Raw genomic sequence first — 26,445 nt, forward strand, 5'->3', positions numbered from 1 at the left:
ATACCACAATAAGAAATAAGATAGTACTTCCTCCTCACTAGGGTGGCTATAATCAAACAGGCAAATAATGTCAAGTGTTGACAAGAATATGGAGAAATTGAGATCCTTATACACTACTGGTTGGAATGAGACCTGCTGTAGCTACTTGGAAAAAAGTTTGGCTCTTCTCACAATGTGAAACATGTGAGCTAACCATATGATCAAGTAATTCCACTACTAGGTGTATACCTAAAAGAAATCAAAATAAACATCTATGAAAATGTATACACAAATGTTCATAGCAGCATAATTCATAACAGCCAAAGAATGGAAATAAGCCAAATGTCCATCAATAGATAAATGTATAAACAAAACATTGTAAATAATACAATGGAATGTTATTTGGGGGAAAATAGTAATGAGGTATAAGTACATTCTAGAACATGAATAAATCTTGAAATTATGCTTAGTAAAAGAAGCCAGACATAACAGGCCACATATTGTACAACTCATGTATATGAAATTTCTAGAATAGACCAATCTATAGAGACAGGGTAGACTAGTGGTTGCCTAGGGCTGGAGAAATTGGAAAAAAATGGAGAGAGACTGATAATGTGTTCAGTTTCTTCTCTTAGTGATGTTTGCCCAACTCCATTTTTCCAAAAAGCCATTAAATTGTGCACATTAAGTAGGTGAAATGTATGGCATAAGAATTACATTTCAAACTGTTAAGAAAGTACATCTGAAATCCTGTCATTTGCGACCACATGGTTAGACCTTGAGGGCATTATGCTAAGTGAAATAAGTCAGAGAAAGACAAATACTGTATTATCTCACTTACATGTGGAATCTAAAAACAAACATAGAAAAAGGGATCAGATTTGTGATTACCAGAGGTGGAGGTGGGGGGAAGGGAACTAGGAGAAAGGTGATCAAAAGGTACAAACTTCCAGTTATAAGATAAATAAGTACTAGGGATATAATATACAGCATGACTATAGTTAACACAACTGGATGATATACATGAAAACTGTTAAGAGTGTATTTGCTAAGATTTCTCATCACACAAAACAGTGTTTTTTTCTTTTTTTGTTTTTTCTTTTTATTGTATCTATGTGAGATAATGAATGCTAACTAAGCTTATAGTGATAATCATTTCATGATAATATGAAAGTCAAACCATTATGTTCTATACCTTAAACTTAAAACAGTGATGTCTTTCAATTATATCTCAAACTGGAGTATGGAGAGAATACATCTACCCTAATTATAGAATGATAAAAATATCACTTCAGTTCTCTGAATAACATAAATATAAACATTTCCTAGACAATAAGATTAATAAATTTAAAACATAATTAGAATTGTATGTATTCGATATTAGGTATTATGTTTCTAGGATAGCTGAACTATTTTTCTGCCTAAAACCAGAAAAAAGAGATTCTCTTATGATCCCTTCTAGCCATTAGATTAATTTGTTCTTTTCTTGAATGCATTTATATCATATTAAGAAAGTATTGATATTTTGATTCAGTAACATTGAACCCCCAATATTTTGAAGTGTATTAGAATTAAAGTTTAAATTTTTACAGTGTTGTAAAACTTTATCATTATGTATAAATATTAGAAATAGTAATATTAGAAACTAATGATTATTGTTATTTTAAATCTGTGAAAATTAGTACTATGCTTGACTTAATTAAATTTTTTTCAGAAGTTATTAAAATTATATATTAAGGCATTTAAAATTGTATAATTTTACTGTGTTTTAAGAGGCATACTTATAATCCTAAACACCTTCTAATAGTCATATTGATATTTATTCTTTATTGATATTGATATCTTTATTCTGGAAGGTAAAATAGATTTTGAGACTAAAATTAGGGAAATTTATTTTGGCATTAAAAAAAAAGAGTACTAATGACTTTTCCATTAAGCTTGAAAACATCATATTCAGATCTTTTATAAAAACAGCTAAATTTGGTTCACATGTAAAATACCAGATAATAAGATATTTTTGAAGTATTACTTTGTTTCTTACTAAAAAGAAAAATACATAATAAACTGGTTTACAGGTGATTATGAAGGTCAATAAGGACAATTATCTTCTTCCTTTGAATGCTAAATTAAAAATTGAAGTTCATTTTAAATTCAGTCATTAAAAGAGAAGCAGAATAAAATGATTTTTTAAGTTATAATTCCGAAATAGAACCCCATAAATCAATTCCCTAACCAGAATTAATGCTTCTGAATCATTTCAATTATCCTAATGGAGATTAGAATAAAATTTGAATAAAACCAATATATTACATTTTCTATACCCACCCCCCCCAAAAAAGATGTAGTGACAGGGACAGTTTTTAGGATTCGATGTAAATTTCTATTAAATTTTAAAAAGAGGGGGTCTTTCAAATCTGTTTAATTAATCAAATTTAGTGAATAATTAGTCTGTTGTTAAAAGTAATGTGTCCTGAAAATTTTAAAAGAGATGTAGTGTATGAGATTTATGTGAATTGTCCAAAAAGAAAGCTAATTTTAAAATGTCTTACTAAAGTCAAAACCTTTCAAAGTTTAAATTTATGAGTAACTAAAAAATAATATCCATCACTAAAAATTAATAGAAATTATAATAAAATTAAATATTTATACAAAATATGATACCTAATGTATTTTTGAAATGTAAAATGTAGATGTTAAAATGAATTGAAATAACATTTGATGATGATCGCCTTAGATTATTTAAAAAAAGAAAATAGAAATGAGCTTTGACTTCAAAATGTATGTTAAAATAACATGCATTTTAGGTGTTATATACCCATCATGTTCTAAACAACTTTTTTCCAATCTATATATATATATATATTTATTTATTTATTTAAAGATTTTATTTATTTATTTGACAGAGAGAGATTGAGCGCACAAGTAGGCAGAGTGGCAGGCAGAGGGAAAGGGAGAAGCAGGCTTCCCACTAAGCAGAGAGCCCATTGCGGGGCTCCATCCCAGGACTCTGGGATCATGACCTGAGCTGAAGGCAGATGCTTAACCGAGTGAACTACCCAGGTGCCCCTTTTTTCAAACTTTTTAAAATTAAATGTATCTTTACCCAATGAAAAAATAAGTTAAACCATGTCATGATTATATTGCATATCAATAAGTTTTAAATAATGCCATCTTTATCTAGATTGCAGTATTTATACAATTGTATTCATTTATTGTCTTTTACCATAATTATTTTATGACACTGATGATATTTATCCTAGTGTTTTGTAGATGTTATTAACCTTTATAATCAGTTGACTTTAAATAACACAGATTACCCTCCATCATGTGGGTGAGTCTCACTCAACCACTTAACTTAAAAGCTTTAAGAGCAAAAACTGAGTTTTCCCAAAGAAGATGGGTACCTGTTTCGAGGCTGATACATAAGTACTCTGCCTGAGCTTCCACGTTGCTTGCCTGCAGATTTCAGACTTTGCCAACCCCACAGTCATGTGAGCTAATTATTTAAAAATCTTTGTATATCTCTTTATATACATATATATCTCAATAAGATATCTATAGCATATTGAATCTGTTTCTCTAGAAAAACTTGACTGATACAAAGCTCTTATATACATGGAAAAAATTCCATAAATGGTAAATATGTTTACAAATGTAAAAAAAATCTTTTCTGTGTATATTTAAAAACATAAATATTGTTGACTAGTTCTATTATAATTTTAGCTGAGTAAGCTCCTATAAGACTGACCCTCCTTCAGATAATAGCTTAACTTGAAGCAAAATACCAATAAAGAAAATACAACCTAAAGCCTTCAGAAAAGAAAGAAAAACAGATTACAGAGAAAAGCTACAGTCTAGGAGTCATTATAGGGTGAGTTCTTGCTTTTACTACATTTAGCTCAAGGGTTAAAACTGATTTTCAAAATTTGCAGTGTTTATGGTCTAAAGAACTGGAAGATAAGAGTTCTGGGCAAATAAAGCAAATGTAGAATGTGTGATGGTCGTTTATTTGTGTACATTAAATCATTATGCTGTACACCTTAAATATAAAATTTTTATTTGTCAATTTTAGCTCAGTAAAGCTGGTGAGGTGGGGAGACTGTGGGATGATCCTAGTAAGGAGAGTGCCAGAGAAGGAGAATCACAAATTTTATATAAATTCTGTAATTCCCTGTCCAGTTCTGAGACAGGACTGTGTAAGATTGAGTCCAAGCAAGCTGAAGGGGGATAAAACTGACTGAGATGTAACTCCTGGGACTTCATCAAAATAAAAAGCTTCTGCATAGCAAAGGAAACAATGAACAAAACTAAAAGGCAACTGACAGAATGGGAGAAGATATTTCCAAATGACATATCTGATAAAGGGTTAGTATCCAAAATATATAAACAACTTACACAACTCAAACACACAAAAGACAAATGATCCAATTAAGAAATGGGCAGAAGACATGAATAGACATTTTTCCAAAGAAGACTTAAAGAGGGTCAAAAGACACCTTCAACATCACTCATCATCAGGGAAATACAAATCAAAACCACAATGAGAAATCACCTCACACCTGTTACAATGGCTAAAATCAACAACACAAGAAACAGGTGTTGGCGAGGATGTGGAGAAAGAGGAATCCTCCTGCACTATTGGTAGGAATGCAAACTGGTACAGCCACTCTGGAAAAGAGTATGGAGTTTCCTCAAAAAGTTAAAAATAGAACTATCCTACAATCCATCAATTGGACTACTAGGTATTTATCCAAAGAATACAAAAAATACTAACTCAAAGGGATACATGCACCCTAATGTTTATAGCAGCATTATCATCAATAGCCAAATTATGGAAATAGACCAAATGTCCATCAACTGATGAATGGATAGAGAAGATGCAGTATATATATCCATATACACACACACATCTATCTATCTATCCGTATACACACACACACACACACACACACACACACACACACACCTATACATACAATGGAATATTACTCATCCATAAAAAAGAATGAAATCTTGCCATTTGCGACGATGTGGATGGTGCTAGAGTATTATGCTAAGTGAAGTAAGTCAGAGAAAGACAAATACCATATGATTTCACTCATATGTGGAATTTAAGAAACAAAACAAAGGGAAAATAAGACACTGAGAGGCAAAACAAGAAACAGACTCTTAACTATAGAGAAGACACTGATGGCTACCAGAGGGGAGGTGGGTGGGGGGATGGGCAAAATAGGTGATGGGGATTAAGGAGGACACTTGCTGTGATGAGCAGTGGGTGTTGTACCTAAGTGCTGAATCACTATATTGTACACCTGAAACTAGTATTACACTCTATGGTAACTAACTGGAATTTAAATAAAAATGTAAAAGAAAACTGACAGATTTGGGCTCCAAGAGACAGAAATTGCAATTTGTGTCTAACCAAATTAATTGACACTATTCAGAAGAGTATAGAAGAATCTATAATATAGAATCTGCAATATGTAGGATATGATACAAAATTATTCAATACACAAAGAATTAAAAAGTTTTGATTCATTCTCAAAGGAAAAAACAAATTACAGATTGTACAGAAAAAACAATCTGCCAATTCTGAGATGACCCAGATATTATAAATAGCATGAGGTCATTAAAGAAGTTATTTAACTATGCTCAATGAAGTAAAGGGACATGCTCATACTAAATGAAAAGGCGGAAAAACTTAGAAAAATAGGGAACAATAAAAGGAACAAGGAAATTCTAAATGAAAGAGAAGAAATGTAATAGCTGATATTAAACACTGCATAGGATTCATAGCAAAATAGAGATGACAGAGTAGAGAGTCAGCAACTTTCAAGATAGATCAATTGAAAATATCCAGGTGAGAAGAAAGAAAAAGAAGATAAAAAAAAAAATAGAATGAAGATGAACAGAACTTCAGGGACTTACATGGAAATATCAAAATGTTTAAAAAATATTGAATTTACCCAACAGAGAAGAAGAGAATGGGACAGATTAAAAATGAAAATAAAACTCAACCAGAAGTTTTCTCAATTTGGCTAAAAACAAATTTACAAACTCAATTCTTAGGCATTTATACAAAAGAGATGGACATCTATGCTCTCAAAAAGACTTACACAAATATTCGCAGCAGCTTTATTTATTGTAGCTCCAAACTGGAAAGACTCAGCTCTATATTAATAAGAAAATGAATAAAAAAATGTGATATATCCACACAGAGAGATATACTTAGCAATAAGAAGGAACAAAGTACTTATAAATACAACATAGCTGAATTTCATAGACATTATGATAAGTAAAAAGGGCAGATAGAAAGAATACATTCTGTATACTTTCACTTATATGAAGTTCTATGAAGGCAATAATACTCTTTTATAATAGAAGTTATAAGTGTTTGCTGCTGGAAGAGGTGGGCATAGAAATGTTCTTCATCTTGGTATGGGTATTGACTACATGAGTGTGCACATTTGTCAAAAGTCATCAAAGTATAACACCTATGATCTGTGAATTTCTCTGTAGAAAAATCAATAGAAAAAGGTAAAAAGAAAAAAAGTCAAGGCAAAAAAATCAAAAGATTTTTTTTAAGAGAAGTGGAAGAAAAACATCAGATAAAATACTCATATTTGATTGAAATGAAGAAGAAATGTCATATTGATGTTAATCACTTTATAATTTATGCATTCTATTATTTAAAGAAGATACAAATAGGTTTGCTTATGCTTCTTAAAAGAACTCAGTTGAAAGCAGAGGGATTGCTTTGATAATAAGGTGGGACACTGATGATGCATTATCTTTGCTATTTAGAGATGGTTGTAGAATCATGTGCAAACCATTTTTGATACATACACAGGCACCGTTCTATTAATTAATTAATTTATTATTTATTTACTCATTTAATTAAAAAAATAATTTATTTATTTGAGACAGAGAGAGAGAGAAATAATGACCTGGGGCAGGGCAGAGGGAGAGGGACAAGCAGACTCCCTGCTGAGTGGGGAGCCTGAGGAGGGTCTCAATCACAGGATCCCGGGATCATAACCTGAGGTGAAGGCAGATGTTCAATCAACTGAGCCACCCAGGCACCCCACACTCCATTAATTCATTAAACAGATATTTATTAAGTAGCCATTAGATGCTTAACAAAAAGCTAAGGATTGGGATACAAAGATCCACAAAGCTTCTCCCCTTTAAGAACCTCTGTTAATATTAATGAAATTGAGGGGCACCCGGGTGGTACAGTTGGTTAAGCATTCAACTCGGTTTTGGCTCAGGTCACGATCTCAGGGTCAAGCCCCATGTTCAGTGCAGGGTCTGCTTGAGATTCTCTCTCCCTCTGCCCCTCCCGCTTATGCTCTCTCTCTCTTTCTCTTAAATAGATGGATAAATCTTTAAAAAAAAAATCAATGAAATTGAAAACCCTTCTTACCATTGCACTTAACATCTTACATGTACTCAATAAATGTTAATTGCATGTAAAACAAAATATTTCTACTTTTTTGGGTCACTGAGAATTTGATGAAAGCTATAGATATACATTCAGAAAAAAAAATATATATAGGCACATAATATTTTCCTTACAAGGAATTTTACCATTAGGGAATTTATGGTCTCCTGAAGTTGTTTTATGAAGCCCAACATCAGGGTTTAGAAATTCCTATTACGTGGAAGACATTTGAAGAAGTAATGTTATGTGCATAAACATTATAAACAAAAGACTGCGTTGGACCCTTTTAAGGGAGCAGCTGACTAAGAGAAATACCTCCGGGGGAGGAAAGTCACTGCTAAGTGGATCGGATAATCAAAATCTGCTTCAACTTGCTTATGGCTACATCTGGATTGATTGGTTTGGAAAGTATTTCTTTTGGCTTAAAACATACAAGTTCTGTTTCTTTATGTTAAAAGTTGCAATGCATTTGAAAAGCAGCATAACTTTGAATTCTGAAGTCAGATCTCTTTGGTTTTAAATCCTAGTTTTTTAATAATTACTAGTTCTAAGTTAAGTTTTTTTTTTTTTTCTCTGTAAAATGGGGCTAATCATGCCACCTAACTTATGGTGACTTTTGAGGTTTAAATTAGCTGATATTTGTAAAGAACTAAAAATGACATATAGAAATACTAAAAGGTATATAAATGAATGTTAAGTAGTATCCCACCGACTTTATAATGAGGTAAGGAAATCCTGAGATGTGAAGGTATCATTTGAGAGAGAGTGAATGGACTTGGTAAAATTATTGAGAAAGGCAGAAGATTGACAAATTTATGCCCAGATACTATTTTTACAGCTATAAAAATTATTTTAACAAGTTATTGAAAGTAAAAGGAGGATTCTAAAAAAAGTTTTGTCTTTAAATCTCTATATGTTTACTTCCACATCTGAACTACTAAAACACATATCTTTGGATTGGTTTGCTTGATGCCTTTTGTAAACGTCTCAGTTACGAAAGGTGTCCAGGTAAGGAGAATTTTCATGTGCCCATCGCTAGGCTACGGGAAGGCCATAAGGAGACAACAGAATGGAGGCTGAAAAGGGAACGGAATAGAAAAGGAAAACAAACAAATGAGAAAAAAAGAAGAAGAGCCTGTAGAGATTCTCCATAACTTATAGAGAAAGCTAAGTAAAGGCAGAACTAGGCCTGGGTATGTGGTAATCAGAGTGCAAAAGATTTGCTATGCAAAAAACATGGGATTTCTCAACCATTCCCACTGTGATTAAATGTCTCTGCATGTACTCATTTTCTGCATCCTAGCAATTTCCTTTATCTCTTTCATTCAGCAAATATATATTGAGTACTTAATATCTGCTAGGAACTGTAGAAGAAATAAGTATATAAAGATGTTTTGCACTCTGTCCCTGACCTTGGGTTGCCTATAGGCTAGAGGCAGACAGGCTTATTTAAGTATATAAGTTGCAGAGCTATAAGTGCTCTAGCAAAGGCATGAACAAATTGCCAAGGGAGCAGAAAAGAAGGAATGAGTAAGTGATAATCAAAAGCAGAATCAAAAATAGGTTGCTGCCATTTATCATTCTCTGTTACACTTTTTTTAGCTATGAGTCTATACTTTTCATTTTTGTTTCAGTGTTTTCTCTCCTTTAATAGGAATATTTCTTGTATTTTTAAAAATCATCTTCAGGATCCTATTCCAGAAATTTTCTTCATCATCCTTTCTTTAGAATCACTTCTTTGCTAAATTTTGCTTTCTATTTTTTAAATTATAATGCGACTGCAAATAGCTAAGATTTTGTCTGATTTCTCCATGAAATTATTTTCAGCATTGGAAAAGAACTGATTTGAAGAACATAAAAGAAGCCACTGATCTACCTCCAATTAAAACACTGAATAGAAATATTGCAAATTCTAAAGTCACCTGAAGAAAGACGTAATTATGTAAGATGAGGCTCTAAATAGACCAGATGTCTCAAATGGGCCTTTTAAAAATTAGCACATTTGGATGCATCTCCTTATGCATGACAACAATTACAGCTTCAGTCTTCACTACTGAAACAGCATTGGATACAAGGAAAGACAAATTCAGATGCTAGACCATAACAAAAGAAAAGGTAATAATCTTTTTACATCTGATTTCTCCTGAACCTATAAATTATTCTATGCACACATGCATAAACATATGAAAAAATTAAAAGCCCACATAAAACAAAGCACAATCAACTTGTCTCTGTTCAAGCATGTTTTCTATGTGAATCATTCTTTTGACAGAAAAGACTACGTTTCTGCAACATAGACTACTTATCCATGTTAGCTGTTTCTTACTTTGCCCATTTCAAAGTATGGGTAGGAATTCTTAACTACTTCATACATATCATGAGGATTAATGATTCTAAGAAGCTTCCAAGATGGAATTTCTTTCAAGTATAAAGCATCATTAATAATAAAGGAAAAGGAAATTAAACCTTTGCATAAATATCCTTGCACATGATGACAAATTGATGTCCTGATGAACATAATTGGCATTTCATATTCCTGGCTGTAAGGCAGATTTTGTAGTGCACCATTATAATTCTACCCAGGTACACAAATGACACTCATAATGAAACTTACACATCCCGCACTTAATATATGTGCGTCAAATACACACACACACAAACACATACACACATATCAAATCTCACATGCTTTCAAAAAATTTACCAAAGGGAGAAATTAATCTCATGAATGGATATAATCAACTAAATACGCATCGCTTCTCGGCCTTTTGGCTAAGATCAAGTGTAGTATCTGTTCTTATCAGTTTAATCAACTAAATATGCTTCTATCTTCAAAATCCAAAAGCAACTTAACTTGACCACAAATAATACACATGCATTTTTTTTGCTATATCTAATATTTTCATGTCTCTCAGAAATCTTTGAGTTTACCTGTAATAAATAACTATTCTGTCAAAACATGAAATGTCATAATCTGACTTTATGGAATATTAATTAAGATATGAATTAAAATCAATATTCTCAGAAAATATGTGATAACTGTTTTGCTAATGAGAGAAATAGCTATAGTTATCAAGTCAGGTCCAATTCTGTGATCACCAAGCAGAGTCTTAAATTCTTGCCAGCATTGAAGAGACAATCTAATATGCAAAGACACACACAGACATTTGTATGAGAAGCACAATTAATTTTGATATGTTTAAATAAGAGGGTACTTCAATCAAAACATATATTCCAAAACAATTCTCTGTGATGCTTTTGTTGCAGAAGTTTAGAGAGGATAACACTGATGAGAATGTGGATAGTAAAATATCAAAACTGGCAGCACACAACTCTAATTTAGAAAAGAAATTAGATTTCCCTGCAAAATAAATTAGGAAAGGAAGTGGAGGCAAAATGTGGTAGAACACAAAGACAATTCAAGCAACTCTTTCGAAACTAGTGAGCTGGAGTTGCATTTCTGCTTCATGAAGTGTGTGATTTAGACAGTAAGTCCTCAGGCTTTAAATGGGGAGGGGTGGTAAAATAGTTACTGGGCAACTGCTTTGAGATTTAAAGTATCCATGCTGAGCATGACACACCACTCTTTTGTTTCTGTGGCTCTAGAACTCTAAAATATTTACTTGTCCTGAAAATAGAGAACATTTTAATTAAAAAAATGTTTAAAGGCAGAGTCAACAGATAGCTATCCTAGCACTAAAAGTAAAAACAACATAATATTGGTAACTTAAACTGACTAGTGGAGGAAAAGGCTCACTCACTCTCACATTTGTAATCATCTAAACTATTGATTGAGTTACTATTGGTTGCCAAGCCTCTTTCTAAGAGGATAACTTTGGTGGAGATAGCTTTCCTGAGTATGGCATTCTAGTGGAAGAAGATAGACAATAGAGAAAAACTTTACAGCAAGGAGATTATGTAGAATATTAGAGGTACTGAGCATTACAGCGAGAATAAAGCAAGGAAGATGGCCAGAAACTGCCCAGCTTGGGGGTGAGCAGTGAAATATGAAGAGTTGGTCAGGAAGGGACTTGCTGAGAGAGTAACATGAATGGAGGAGACTTGAAGGAGGGGAGAGAATTGGCCTCAGGGATATCTGGGGACATCATTCTGGTTGGAGCCTGCTAGCATAAATGTCCAGAGGACAGAGAATCTCAGCTACTCTAAGGATGGCTGGGAATGGTTGGGGTGGGATGGGGGGGTGGGGAGTGAGGTGAGAGAGAGCAGTAGGAGATGGAGACAGGAAGGAAAAGAATCAGATCAGGTAGAGCCTTGTAGGCCATTGGAAACTTTTGCTTTACTCTGAGTGAAATAGAAGGGCATTGGATGCTTTCAAGCAGAAGGTGACATGGTTGGACTGGAAAGGATCACATAGATATGGGTGCTCATATATTATCTATTACATTATCTATTATCTCTACATACACACAGTATTCAGATGATGACAAAAATATTGCTTATTTCCTTGCTAATTTTAAAAGTGTGAAATCACTTCCATTAATCTTTACATAAAAGGGTTATATTATAGAGGTGCCTGGGTGGCTCAGTCTGTTAAGCTTCCTATTTCAGCTCAGGTCATGATCTCAAGTTTGTGAGATCAAGCACCACACTGGGCTCCTTGCTCAGCTCAGAGTCTGCTTGACTCTCTCCCTCCCCCTCTGACCCTCCCCCACTGTTCCTCCCACTCTTCCCCTCCCCCTGCTGGTGCTCTCTCTCTCTCTCTCTCTCTAAAATAAATCAATAAATAAAATCTTAAAAAAAAAAAGGTCCTATTATATACAGTAGGCATCTCGTCTTCTGAATTTGATCTTTTGTTTAAAACAATTCCAGTAGAACACACTATAACACTGTGGAATTAAAGTATAGGGCTATGGTAGAAACTACTTGTTTTCTTCCTAAATCCATTTTGCCTTTCATCCATAGTAGTAAAATGGCTAGGTGGGTACATTGCCATCCAGAATATGATTATATCACGCAGCCTCCCTTGCAGATAGATGGGACTATGCGAGTAATTTGTGGCCAGTGTCATGTAAGTGGTAGTGTCCTATGGCAGTTTTCAAGATCTATCCTAAAGAAAGAGTTGGCATATACAGTGCATCGTCCTTTATTCTTCCCTTGACTTCCCATTCTTTTAAGCGACAGCAGTATTTCCTAGTTCTTGTGTTGCCCTCCAAACTTATTTCTGCACTTCTGCTTTCTCTTCCTGGGCAGTTAAAGGTGTACTCTTAATATTGTGGTTAAGAGTATGGGTGAGCTTCAGTAAGCTCTTTAACTTATCTGTGCTGAAGTTTTATCATCTGTAAAATGGAGTTATTCTGAGAATTAAATCATATAAAATTCACATATTTCTATATATATGAGAGTACCTAGTGATAGTATTACCTCCAGTGCCATTTTTCTTACTGTTATCATCTGTTTTAGTAGCAAATAAACACTTTTATCCCAGTGTTATATAAATCAGACCCAAAATGTAAACACTTTGAAAATCACAATTACCAATTCACAATTTGTTCTCTTAAAAAGCAGGGATAGGACAGGGCACCTGGGTGGCTCAGTCGTTAAGCATCTGCCTTCAGCTCAGGTCATGATCTCACGGTCCTGGGATAGAACCCCACATCGGGCTTCCTGCTCAGCGGGAAGTCTGCTTCCCCCTCACCCACTCCCCCTGCTTGTGTTCCCTCTCTCACTGTGTCTCTCTCTGTCAATTAAATGAATAAAATCTTAAAAAAAAAAGTGGGGATGGGGAAAGTTTACCTAAAATCATCTTTTTATTTGTTTTCAAATCCAGAATACCCAGACAGAACTGTTTTTTCTATCAGGTTTAACCTAATTTCTGTTTTACATTCAAGTTCCCAAATAGCTGTTGTTTGCCTCTGTTGTTCAGAACCACAATAGTGCCAGGCACATAATAGTTGCTCAGGAAATATTCATTGCATAAACACATAAAAATTGTAGAGAAGTCAAAATCCATAAGACCTCAGGGACTTACGGTCTTTAACTCCAGTTTTGTTTCCAGACCACTAAATAAAGCCCCTCCAAAGCCATCCCTACTGAAATTTAAAGGCAGCTACTTCGGAGAGGTGTTAGTATAAGGAGTCTTTTCCTGAAATAAACACAACAAATGAATACTTGCAAAGGGAAAATAATGAATGTTATTATATCTTCATCCAGGTGTTATTTCTAGTATCCTATGTGAAGGCTACTATTCAAAAACAGAGAATGACTTGGAAAAAAAATGAAATGCTCTTTTTTAATACTGCTAGAACCCAAGTTTCAATTAATGTGTCAAAGCAATGTTATTCTTTTTTTTTATATAAAGCTTTTTTATTTATTTGCTTGACAGAGAGAGAGACCAGGAGCGAGCACAAGTAGGGGGAGCTGTAGAGAGAGAGGGAGAAGCAGACTCCCCGCCGAGCAGGGATCCCAATGCGTGACTCGATCCCAGTACCCTGGGATCATGACCTGAGCTGAAGGCAGATGCTTAACCGACTGAGCCACCCAGGTGCCCCAAGGCAATGTTATTTTGAGGTTATGGCCAACCTGCTGGAGCAGAACATAGAGGGCTAGATGTAAATGTGTGCTTGCTTTTGTTTGAGCAAAATTACAGCAAGAAAATTTGGGTGCATAGGAGAATATATTGTCTGTTTACAAACTGTCCTTTTAGACCAAGTCTGCATGTTTTGGAGGGAAAATTAAAGGAAACTTTTTATGAAGAACAGAGACACACAAGATATAAGCAGTGCTCCATCTGGTTAGAAAGGTGTTAAACAATCCTTTTCATTTGTTGTTATCTCTGTACAGTGGAATTATGCACACTTTTTCCTCTTTTTTTTTAAGTTCTCTGTACCTTGCAAATTTTCTGTAATGAAAATACTTTTTTAAAATAGTAAAAAAAATGAACAAATAGCAAATGGGAAAGCAAGTCAACAGAAACCTACAACATTCAACTAGATAGGTAACACTATCTGAAATTAGCACAAATGAGATGATAACTTTGTAAATGTTTTAAGAATTAGTAATGATTGGCTGGAGAAAAAAAAAGAGATATAGTGAAGTAGTGAAAGCCTGTGCTGAAATTGTGAATATTATAGAAGGAGTAAAAACCAAGAGGATACATGGAACAGAGCCAATAATTAATAATAAAGGCACATCTTTGTGGCAAAATAAAATCAAGAAGAAACATTTGGGCCTGTGAAATAGGGTATGGACTTTCAAATTATGGAGTTATAAATTATAAAAATTTTAAATTATAGATTAAAGAGATACTGAAGAACCAAATGTACAAAGGTATGAACCAAGTAGTTTGGATATGGGCCAACTACCTAATCTCAGTGATCTCATCTATAAAGGAGGATACAGTCTACTGGTAAAAATGTTTATGATGATTTAATTAGGAAATAAATGCCAAATGATCTTCATCAAACATTTTTTCTCTTAAATTTCACTTCTCTTGAAGAAAGGAATTCCAGAATTGTTTGGTTAGCACTAGCTATTAATGGAAGAAATTTAAAAAAATAGATTTTAGAAAATGCTTAATTTTTTGAAAAATAGGTATATTATGTTTATCTTCTAACTTTAATAACTAACTTTTAGTAAACTACATAACTATATGAATATAAAGAAAAAGTAAAGAATAACCATACAAAGAAACCTACAGTGATGCACACCGTATTACGAATGCAGGTATTACAACACTAAATGTAAACCTGCTAATGTACCTTTAGCATAAGTGGCAACAAGAATAAAACTGCGAATATGTAAAACGTCATTTGAGAATTAAATTCTAAAATCAACACATTGTGGATCCTAACTCAGATAACCAGACATCACCTTAAAGAGATAGAAATGAACAAAAAGAAATGCCAATTCCAAGGAGCCAACAGTGACTGGACCCCTCAAAGTACCATCTGGGAAAACAGTGTTCTTTGAGAGAAATCAATTAACTAATTTCACGACAATCTGTCAGCCTATATGTGGTCATCAGAGTCTGGGACCAGCAAATCTTTGAATTATTAGGATGGGAGTTCTTGCTCTGATTTGAAGCTCAGCCAGCAACTTTCTGTCAGTTTGCTTTCCATGAAGTTTGCCTACAGGGAGAGAATGTGCTGATATGCAAGCTGCAAATATTTCTTTCACTTAGCACTTATATTTATCATTTAAATTAATAAATTAGCACTTTGCTTTTTTATGATCAGTCTCCTGTCATCTGTGCTCTGTTGGCATCTGTCATTCTAATAAACTATGTGACAAAGACAAGGTCAGGTATAATATCTAGAAGATCAAGGATTGAGCCCTTTATCATGCCAATCTATTTTCCCCAGGAATCTTCCTCAACTCCCCACTTTTAATAACAAACCCAATGTATACAAAATAAGCCTCAATTATTGTATTTTTCAATGTTAATCATCTATTGCAGGCATACCTTTCCTACCAAAAGGCCAACTCCTTGTTTCAAATCGACTTTGACAGCAAATACAAGAAAAAAAAAAAAGTTTATTATTTTGGTGAAGTGAGTAAAATGAGTAAACATCATCAAACTATTATAGTAGTATGTATTAAACCAAAAAGCATAGAGGTGATAAGCTTTATATTTAGAAAATTAACTGAGGTAACAAATCAAAGAAGAAAAATATCATTGAAAGGAGACCAATCAGGAGATGATAGGAGGAATAAGGACCCTCATTAGCAGGGATGGAGAGAAGATTTATATTTCGGAAACCCTTAATATGTGTTTTTAATTGCAACTACAAAAGCTGGCTGGCAATTAAGCAGAAAAGGAGTTTGTTAATAGGATATCGAGTAGCTCAAGAACTGAGAAAGCTAGAAAACCATTAAGAGATTCCCAGGTGAACTTTCAGTAACAATGCTACAAACCTAGCTACCAAATTGACCAAATGAGAAAACATTCCTTTTCCACTGAAGCTGCTGATGGTGATGATATGCAGCAAATATTATTGCCAGGAACTAGGGGTTAACACACTGCTACTTCTTTTCCAGGATATATTTTTTTAATTTTTTATTTAAATGCAATTAGCCAACATAGAGTACATCATTAGTTTCAGATGTAGTGTTCAATAATTTATCAGTTGCATATAACACCCAGTGCTCATCACATCATGTGCCCTCCTTAATGATCCAGGATCTTGACCTTATAATTATTATTAGGCACCTCTGACATCTCCCCTAAACACAATTGATTCTGTATGGAACCTCCTTCCTCAGTTTGCTTATTTTTAAATCAGACCGTCAAACAAGTCTACTAATTGTTACAGACAAGGTACCAAATGCAAAAATTGGGGAAGCTGGTTTTTCTTGCCTCCACATTGGCAGAGGCAGTAGTCTAAAGAAGGAAATTTCCCCAAGGATAACACATGTGATAAAAAATGTTGGGTGTTCCAGAAAACAATGATACATTCTCTTATGGCGAGACATTTTAGAATTCAATTTTTTATATTGATTGGAAGTGGTTTGTAAGATGTGGTGAAGGTGAAGAGTGAGGGAGAAGGAGCTAGAGCAGCAAGACTGGACCCACCAGGAGCCTTCCCTGGGAACTACACTCAGCATCTCAGCTGCCATAACTTTGAACTGTGTCTGGGAGCATCTGTGGTTTATCTTAATTTATTTCTGTGCATCTGTTAACAAGATGTGTCCTAAGGTACCAGAAAAGCCTAAGAGAGGCTATTTTTGGAGGTCTGGATGCTCAAAAATTTGTTCTTATAAATTAATGGTAATTGCTTCTTTGCTTTATGCCATTTTGACTTATGAAAAGTTTCATAAGGAATTCTGTACTTTTGGATACTGGGAGAAACCTGTAATATACTCCATAATTACTTATTATTTCATGAAGCCTGTGTTTTTATTATTAATTTCTATTAGTTGCAAAACCAAATAGATTTAAAAAACAGCAAAAGCACTCCCTTAACCTTATGAATTTATTAAGGCTCTCTTTTTCAATCTCAGATATTATACTTTTAAAAAAAATTTTGATTTTTAGAGGAACTCAGTTTAAGTGTTTGGGAACCATGCTGTGGGATTTCTTCAGTCTTGCTGCTGTATTTCCCACTTAAGTGTTTTTTGGGTGTGTTAAAGTGATATCATAATCTCTTACCTTCATAGACTTAGCCCTCTCCTGTATGGCTAAATCCTTAATCATGGTGTTAATGTGCCAGTCTGCCCACACACCTAGATGTCCTCACGATATTTAAATTCTTTTTTTTTTAAGATTTTTTTTTTTATTTGAGATAGAGAGCAAGTGAGAGAGAGAGAGAGCATGAGCACGAGCAGCTGGGAGGAGCAGAGGAAGAGGGAGAAGCAGGCTCTCACTGAGCAGGGAGCTCAGTGTGGGACTTGATTCCAGGACCCTGGGATCATGACCTGAACCAAAGGCAGACACTTAACCGACTGAGCCACCCAGGCGCCCCTCAGCATTTAGAATCTTCACAAAGCAATGTCTCTAGTACCTGCCAGAACTTTCCTGTAATTTTCAGAAATACTTGTATAAATCAATCCAGATCTGGACTTTAGATTACAAGTGGATACATTTTTAAAAATAATACTCTATCAAGTGAATTATTTATAACAGAAAATAATTCAAGTATAAGAACAGGTCCCTGAAAAACTTGAAATTTTGATGGTTAAGAATCACTTCTTTTGGTTTTACAGGTTAAAAATGGGCCACCAATACTTCAGTGCTGGGACAAAGATGCCCTAGGACAATGGTGATGGTAATTGTCTGGAAGTTAGAGACTGAATAGAGAAGGATTTTCCAGGGCCAAGATGAGAAAAGGGAGTCACGTGACCAATAGTTGAAATCTTATAAAAGGTATCTTGAAATTATTTTCTACTAGAAGTGATATCTAGGTTTTTTTTTTAGATTTTTAAGTTTTTCTTATTATTTAACATTCAAAATTTCATATACTTAGTATGTAAAAAATCAGTCAGTACTGGAAGAATAACCCCAGTGTTATCTTCAGAGAGTAGGTTGAATTTAACTGCTGAGTTCACTATGCAGTTCTCAAAATAGTGCTTTTTCTACCCCCTGGATGGGTTGCCTAAGTTCTTCATTCACTTCAAAAAAGTTGGCTTCAAAAGGATTGCCTTGAGTTAACCTGCAAATGTGAGTGACAGCTTCAAGGTACAACTTATGAATTAATACAATTAATCATTCACTAAAATAATAGAAGCGTCCATTAAACATCAATTAACTGTTTTTATTTTAGGAAATGTTCCTTCCATTCCTTCCACAAAATATCAATTTAAATGGATGTATTTAAGTCACCTTTAACCCACAATTTAAAGTAATCATTAACTCGAAGAATAATGTATATGAGTTCTCTGACAGAAGATGGAAAAGTAAATTGATTTATCAAATAAAATGCTACAATTTCTGCCTGAGTTTTGCTCCAGGAAGCAAACTAATTCTTCCAATTTAGCTATTGTTATCTAGGTATTAGGAGGATGACAATGAGATTGAATCACTCTAAGAAGTCAGTGAGTGAGATCTCCACCCACCGGCCCCAGGGGTTTCTGCATTTTCAGTGGACAACGTTTTACAGGGAATATGACACAGCAAAATGAAAAAAAAAAATTAAGTTATGACAAGGAGATATTTTTGAACTTGGATACATTTTTAGACTGTTAAATCTTAACCATCTCAAAGTCTATACTAGTCTGCTTGGGCTGCTATAAGAGAATACCACAGACTGGGTGGCTCATAAAACGTATTTTTCTTTCTCACAGTTCTGAAGGCTTGGAAGTCCAAGATAAGGCACTGGCAGAACTGGTATCCAGTAAGAGCCTGCTTCCCAGTTTTGTCTAAGGCAGTCTTCTAACTATAACCTCACAGGGCAGAGAGGCAAGGAAGCTCACTGAGGTCCCTTTTATAAGGACACTAATCTCATCCATGAAGGCTCAGCTCTCATGACCTAATCACTTCTCAAACCCCACCTCCTAATATCATTCCATGGAGGAATAGGTGTCAACAAAAGAATTTGGGGGTTATACAAATATCCCTTCTATAGAAGACTATTTTCCAGATTACCCCTGCCCTTGATGAGGCTTCTTTGTTCACATGTTCTTTATACATGTGTAGTCTGTTCATGGGAAAATTTGATTTTAGGATAATTTTCTAAAGCTACAGAGAATTTAGGAGAATAAGGGATGTTCTTTTACCATAAACAAGTCAGATTATTATTTGGCTTAATTTCTCTTTTTCAATAAAAAATAAGAAAGAAAAAATTCATTAAAGGTTTGTATTTTAAACTGTTCATGTGAAAATAAATACTTCATATCTTATTTAACTTGACACTCTAATGACTAGGTAAATGGAAATATTTCTTCTTTTTGTCCCATACTCTTTCATTTCATTATGTGATACTGATGACAAGCTTTTCACCTAGATTGCAGTGAGCAGGCTTGAGCATCGCCTGCCAGGAGTGATTAATACCAATCAAACAGAATTTGTTCAGTTGGAAAGACTGGCAGAAAACATTTATCATCTTCTCAAGGAATTACAGTTCCATATTGGCTCTGTGCTTGAGATAAAGAGGATACAAATGCATTTGCTCCAGTGTTCACCTTGTTATCATATTTATTGAGCTTATTTTCCCAAGCAATGAAAGTGACTGTGCCCACCCTTCTCAATGGCCTTCATGCTTAAATTGCAAACATTGACAATCTTTCAGTAATAATTCTAATGTCCAAATCTTAAAATCAGGGAGAAACCAACTAACACCCACTAGGACAAATGTTAAGCTCAGACTCCTTCTTAGATCTTTTAGATAATGAAATATAAATTAGATGTTACCAACCTCACATGTTGAGGCATTCGTTTATGCTTCCCTAAGTGTTGCATTTTAGCATAAGTTAGCAAGCGTACTTTACTATTTTTATCCCTCCCAGGGAAAGAAAGATGTTAGCAGAGTTCCTACCAATACCACCACTGATTTCTGGTTCAAGAGGGTAAAACTGGGTAGCTGATATAGACCCCAGGAGGACAGGATGGCAGCAATGAGAAGAGCAGGAATGGAACATTTGCTGATCTGTTACAGCTGCCTCCTATCTCTCCAACGCTCCCCCACTGACCAGTTCCAAGCTCTGTGCTCTCAGTCCTACCTCCAAGTTCCCAAAAGTTCACATCCCTTTCCCTTTGCTGTGCACCTTCTGACTCCAAACCTGGTTACTTCTATTCAGTCCTCCCAGGGTCTAGGGAAAATGTAGTTTATCTCCCCCTCTAACTTCTCTCCAGTCTCATGTTTTGGTGTAAACTCTGCCAGGCTTTCCTCAAAACACTTCTCTTTCATTTTTTAAAAGTCTCTGTTGCAGTTAAAAATAAACATTAAAATAAGCATTTCTGCTATAATAATTTTCCTCAAGGCTATGTGGTGGCTTCCCACTAACCAGAGAGAGATCATAGACAAAGAAAAGAAAAGCATATGTGGAAAGCACACACCCATTGTCTTGTGGTTTGTTCTTTCCTTCACATAGCAAACATTTATCCAGGATTTGCCTTTTATGGCCAGGCCCTCAAGGGGCTCACTGACTAATGGGTCGGACAGAACAACAACAACAACAAAAACAATCCTTACAATACCTTACATCAAAATAAGTGTGTGTACACAGTGTATATCTAAGAGGCCCACAGAGAATATTTGGAAGGACACTTGATCTGCCTTTTAGCGAAGAACAAGAGTTAAGAGAGTTCCATCTAGACCAATGGAACAATGGGAGCAAACACAGAGGCATAAGTAAGCAGGGTACACCTGGGGAATGAAAAGTGGTTCAGTTTGCCCACCGATGACAGCTGGTGAAAGGGAAACAGAAAGCGGAATTCATACCAGAAAAGGTCTTATTTATCATCATAAGCACTTTGAACATTAACCAAAGCAAGTAAGCCATTACCAAACCTCAGAAAGATTTTTTTAAAGATTTTATTTATTTATTTGACAGAGAGAGACACAGCATGAGAGGGAACACAAGCAGGGGGAGTGGGAGAGGGAGAAGCAGGCTTCCTGCTGAGCAGGGAGCCCGATGCAGCACTGGATCCCAGGTCGCTGTGATCATGACCTGAGCCGAAGGCAAATGCTTAACAGACTGAGCCACCCAGGCGCCCCACCTCAGAAAGATTTTAAACAGAAAGTAATACAAGTAGATTTACAAAACACATGGTTAATCACTGTAAGTATATAAGATGGTTTGGAGGGAAAAGAAACAGAACACAGGGCACTGCATTTATCTAACAGAAATTATGAGAGCCTTAAGGCAATGGAAGCAGACATTTTCAATTCAGGTTTTCAATATAGAAACCCTATCAAACAATATTTATACATAATGCTGTTTCTTTCTAATTAGCTACAGCACAGATTATGCAGTATAGTCAGCATCAAGTTATGTTGTTCTCTTGAAATTCCTACTCTAAAACACATGGTGGTTGCAATTTGGGGAAAATACCCTCTTTCCCATGATAGAGGGGGTGGCCATGTATTGACATGTACCACAGGCACAAACCTGGCAAATAGTTAACAAATTCAAGTCAAATCTTGTTTTATCTTTTGATGACATTAAAATATAAAAATGCCTAACAATTTGTTTTACCTAAAAATGCTGCTTTTGACTTGATAATTATAGCTTAAAAAAGCAGACTAAAAAGTGCTGTGTAACATAATTCTTCAACCTAGACACATAAACCAATCTTAAAATCCAGTTTGTGTCCTTTCAGTAAGCTTGGGATTCCTGCTTGTGACAGAAGCCATAAACAGTTTCTTACTAATAAGATTTTAGAAAAGGTCACAAGTAGGAAACTGTGAAGGTGGAAGTTCACAGTTAGTACTTCAGGTACTCACTAAATAGCATGTGTTGCCTGAAGCTGTTTATTCAAGTCAGAACTTTTATTAACTGCATTCTTTTCTTCTGGAAGATAGGATTCAACTATAAATTATTTGGATAGGCTACAATCTCCACATTAATTTACCGAGGCTTTTATCCTCCTACACTGAAGTGTATTTCTTAATACAACTCAAAAAGCATCAAGTACCTCATCCAACCTGTTCACCAACTCTAAATGGGATTTGACATTACGAGGTCAGCATTGCTTTTCCTCATAGATGACTAACAAATTTACGGAGACATAAGTTCACTGTTCTCACATGGATCACTGCGCAACAGACCAGTGGTTTTTGATCACAACATTTAGGTTTCAGTTATTAAATGAAAGCGGAAACTCGAGCTGTGACAAATTGCTTGGCACCTAAACAATGATCCAGAGAGTTACCCAGAAGGAAAGCCAACATGTCTTTAGGTTTCAAGACAGAAACTTGGCCAGAAATAATGAAATTACATTATTTTGTAAATTTTACAAAATTCAGCAATTAGAATAAATTAAAATATGATGTACAGTCTTAACATTGCATTCATTTACATGAAATTCTTTTTTGAAAATATAATGAGTTTCAATTTTTCTGAAAATTTCCACAAAGCTAATATTTATAGCATAAAGTAAATATTTATAAAATTAAAGTTTATTTTGTCATGTGCTAACGTTTTAATTAAATTCAAAACCTGAGAATGGAAACTGATTGCCCTATTACTAGAAAAGCCAAGCAAGTGAAGAGAAAAATTCATGTGAATCTCCAGTGAAAAGGTGATTCCTAGTTTATTGGCTATGTCCACGTTAAGTTACAAATTGAAATGAAGAAACTACTCATATATTCCAATGTGTCCAAATACAGGAAAGATTTGACTTGGGACAAGTGATTTAGGAATGGCTTGTTCGTAGGAAAAATCAGCAGTGGCATATTGTGTCACAAGCCACAATTTCAACTTTTGCTTCCTAAATCAGAGAAACTTGCAAGTGACTGGTCTGGATAGATGCCTTCTCTTATTCATGCATCCATGATGGTAATTGCACTCCCTTTCTTTACTTAGGCAACAAGATCTCCATGCTTAAAAATAGTAACTTCACCTCTCTTTCACCCCTCACTTCTACTTCATTGCTCTGTCTTCATCCCCATAGTTGGAAAACATGTTTTCAATATCTTTGGTTATAAACCTGAAAGCATTCTGCCATTGAAAGCATAGATACTCGTAGAATCAATGTTATAATGCTTGTTGAGTAGAGATGAAAAGCACTAAAGAAATCCCTTTTCCAATGCATAATTCATATGTCAAGTCAAAAAAATGTACTAAGGATGCAGTATATGCCAGGTACTAGATATATGAGAAGCAAGAAACAAAACTTCTAGAAATGTCCTTTCTAGTAGGGGACAAAGACAAAAAATAATTACAATACAGCTAGTGGGCACTATAGGTTATTTACCTAACATTCATTCTTCCTTTTTTTTTTTTAAGATTTTATTTATTCATTTGAGACACAGAGATACAGAGAGAGAGAGAGAGAGAGAGAGAGCATGAGCAGGGAGAGAGGCAGAGGGAGAGGAAGTAGCAGGCTCCCCACTGAGCCAGGAGCCTGATGTGGGGCTCGATCCCAGGACCCTGGGATCATGACCTGAGCTGAAGGCAGACACTTAACCATCTGAGCCACCCAGGCACCCCAATTCTTCCCTTCTTCTAAATCGAACATCTTCTATAAGACTAAGGATCCAAAGTATGTCTTTAGTAGTCTAAGCCGGTGGTCTTCAATTGGGAGCGTTGGGAGTGGTGTTGCTGATCAGGAAATATTAGGCAATGTCTAAGACATTGTTCATTGTTACAACTTGGGGGAAGCATGTAGTGCCTAGAATCCAAGAATGTTGCTAATACTCTACAATGCACAAAGTAAAGAAGTATCTGATCTGAAATGTCAGTGGTCTCACCATTGGCCTAACCCTGGTCTAAATTGAGGGTAGTAACCCTATACCTTCCTGATTTAGTCATTCAGTAATGAGATTATAATTTTCTTCAGCAACTGCCATTGGTCCGGTTGGTCTAATCAGAATAATGGGGGGAAGCCTTTCTCTTTCATCCTTCAGACTTGAATAAGGAGACATTTTGCTCCATTATTTCTTGCAATTATCTTGGATTCATTGGGCAGTCATACAGAGAATAAAGCCAACACAAGGAAGCATGCAAAAACCCATTTATTTGCCAAGGGAGAACCAGAGACTTGATAATAGCATACTTTGTGGGGGCTTCAATGTGAAATAATACGTTTCCTCATTATCTAAGTTAATTTGTATCAGGTTTTTTTGTCATTTAAAGGTCTCCTAAGCATAGATAATATTAAGATATACTTATGTACTGGGGACTTTAGGGGAGTGCAAAGAGATAACTAGTAAAGTCTAGAAAAGTCTGGAATGGTTTCTCCAAGGAAGAGGTGTCTGAGTTAGGTCTGAGTCAGCCAGATGCAGGTGTGGTACAGAAAGTGTATTACAGATAACGTGAGCAGCCTGTACTGAAACCTGAAAATAAGAGATGACATGACTCATTGGAGGAACTAGGAACAGGTCAGTATGGCTAGAATGAGAGATGCATGGGTTATGGGTGAGCAAGAATTACAAGAGTATGACCCTCAAGAGCTGGCTGGGGACTCATTCTGAAGGACCCATGTGCCAAGCCAAAGAGTTCAAACATTTTATTGAAGCCATAAGGAACCACTGAATGATTATAAGCCTTAGGTGATGCAATTATATTTGTGTTGTAGCGATAGAATTACATTCGGGGTGTCTAAAGATCACTGTAACTATGCTGTGAAGACTAGAATGGAGAGAAAAAATAATAAAAGAAGCCAACCGTATTAGGGGCTGTTAGAGTAAGCTAATAGCAGGTGTTGGAAGCGGGGCCTAAGATGATGACAAGACTAGAAAGAAAAGAATAGACAACATTAAATACTAAACCGTTTGAAAGAGGGTCGATTAGAGAGGAAGATTCACTAGTTTACTGGAGGAAGAGATGAGGGAAAGATAAACAATAATAATGAGACTCATGATCCAAGAAACTTAATAGAAGTGGTATATTCACTCACTGTGGAACACAAGAGTACTCACACTTGTGAAGTGGGTGATGGGTTAAGCTGTTGATCTACTAAGGTTGAGGGAGGGAAACACTTTTCTGTAGCAGGACTCTAGCGATTTGTAGTGGGAGTCCTGCAGGAGCTAGGGCATGAGAAATAACCACTGACATGTCTTAAAATCAGAGAGAAAAATGGCCTCCCAAAGATATTCATACCTATTCTCTGTGTACTCTCTTTATTAGTCAGAATTCTCTAGAGAAATTGAACCAATAGTGTGTGTGTGTGTGTGTGTGTGTGTGTGTGTGTGTGTTGTCTAACGAGAGAGAGAAAGAGAAATGGATGATAAGGAAAAGGCTCATGCAATTATGGAGGCTGACAAATTCTAAGATCTTTAAAGTGAGTTGACAATCTGAACACCCAGCAGAGCCAAAGGTTTAGCTGCTGTCTGAAATAAAGGCCTGAGAAATAGAAGAACAGGTAGTACAGCTCCAGTTCAAAGGGTGGCTGTCTCAAGAACCAGGAAGAACCGATGTTTCAGTTCAAGTCTGAAGGCAAGAAAAAAGTTGATGTTCCAATTTGAAAGCAGTCAAGCAGGAGATATTGTCTCTTACTCAGGGGAGGGTCAGCATTTTTACTCAGTCCTTCAACTGACTGGATGATGCCCACCCACATTAGGAAGGCAATCTGCCTTACCCAGTCTAATGATGATAATCTCATTCAAAAACATCCTCACAGAAATATCCAGAAAAATGTTTGACAAATATCAAATATTGGGTACCTAGTGGCTCAATGAAGTTGACACATAAAATCACCATCACAGTAAGCCCACCTGGCAAAGTTGAATTTTCAGATATTAAGTTAGAATATCGAGAATATCCTGGATCATATGAGTGAACCCAGTATAAAAACCATGGTTCTTGTAAGAAGGAAGCAAATGCATCAAAGAGAAGAGTTGTGACAACAGAAGCAGAGTTTGGAGTGATGTATTTTGAAGGTAAGGCAAGGGCCCATGAACAAAGCAAAGCAGACAGGCTGGAAAAGCTGGAAAAGTCAAGGAAACCGATTCTCAGCTAGTACC

General features: G+C 35.3%; 1 pseudogene; it reads left to right on the forward strand.

The window, feature by feature from the left end:
- Nucleotides 1–10,175: 10,175 nt before the first annotated feature.
- Nucleotides 10,176–10,287, forward strand: LOC113919141 (annotated as a pseudogene).
- Nucleotides 10,288–26,445: the final 16,158 nt, after the last annotated feature.

Source organism: Zalophus californianus, chromosome 1, assembly GCF_009762305.2.
Source record: "Zalophus californianus isolate mZalCal1 chromosome 1, mZalCal1.pri.v2, whole genome shotgun sequence".
NCBI lineage: Eukaryota > Metazoa > Chordata > Mammalia > Carnivora > Otariidae > Zalophus > Zalophus californianus.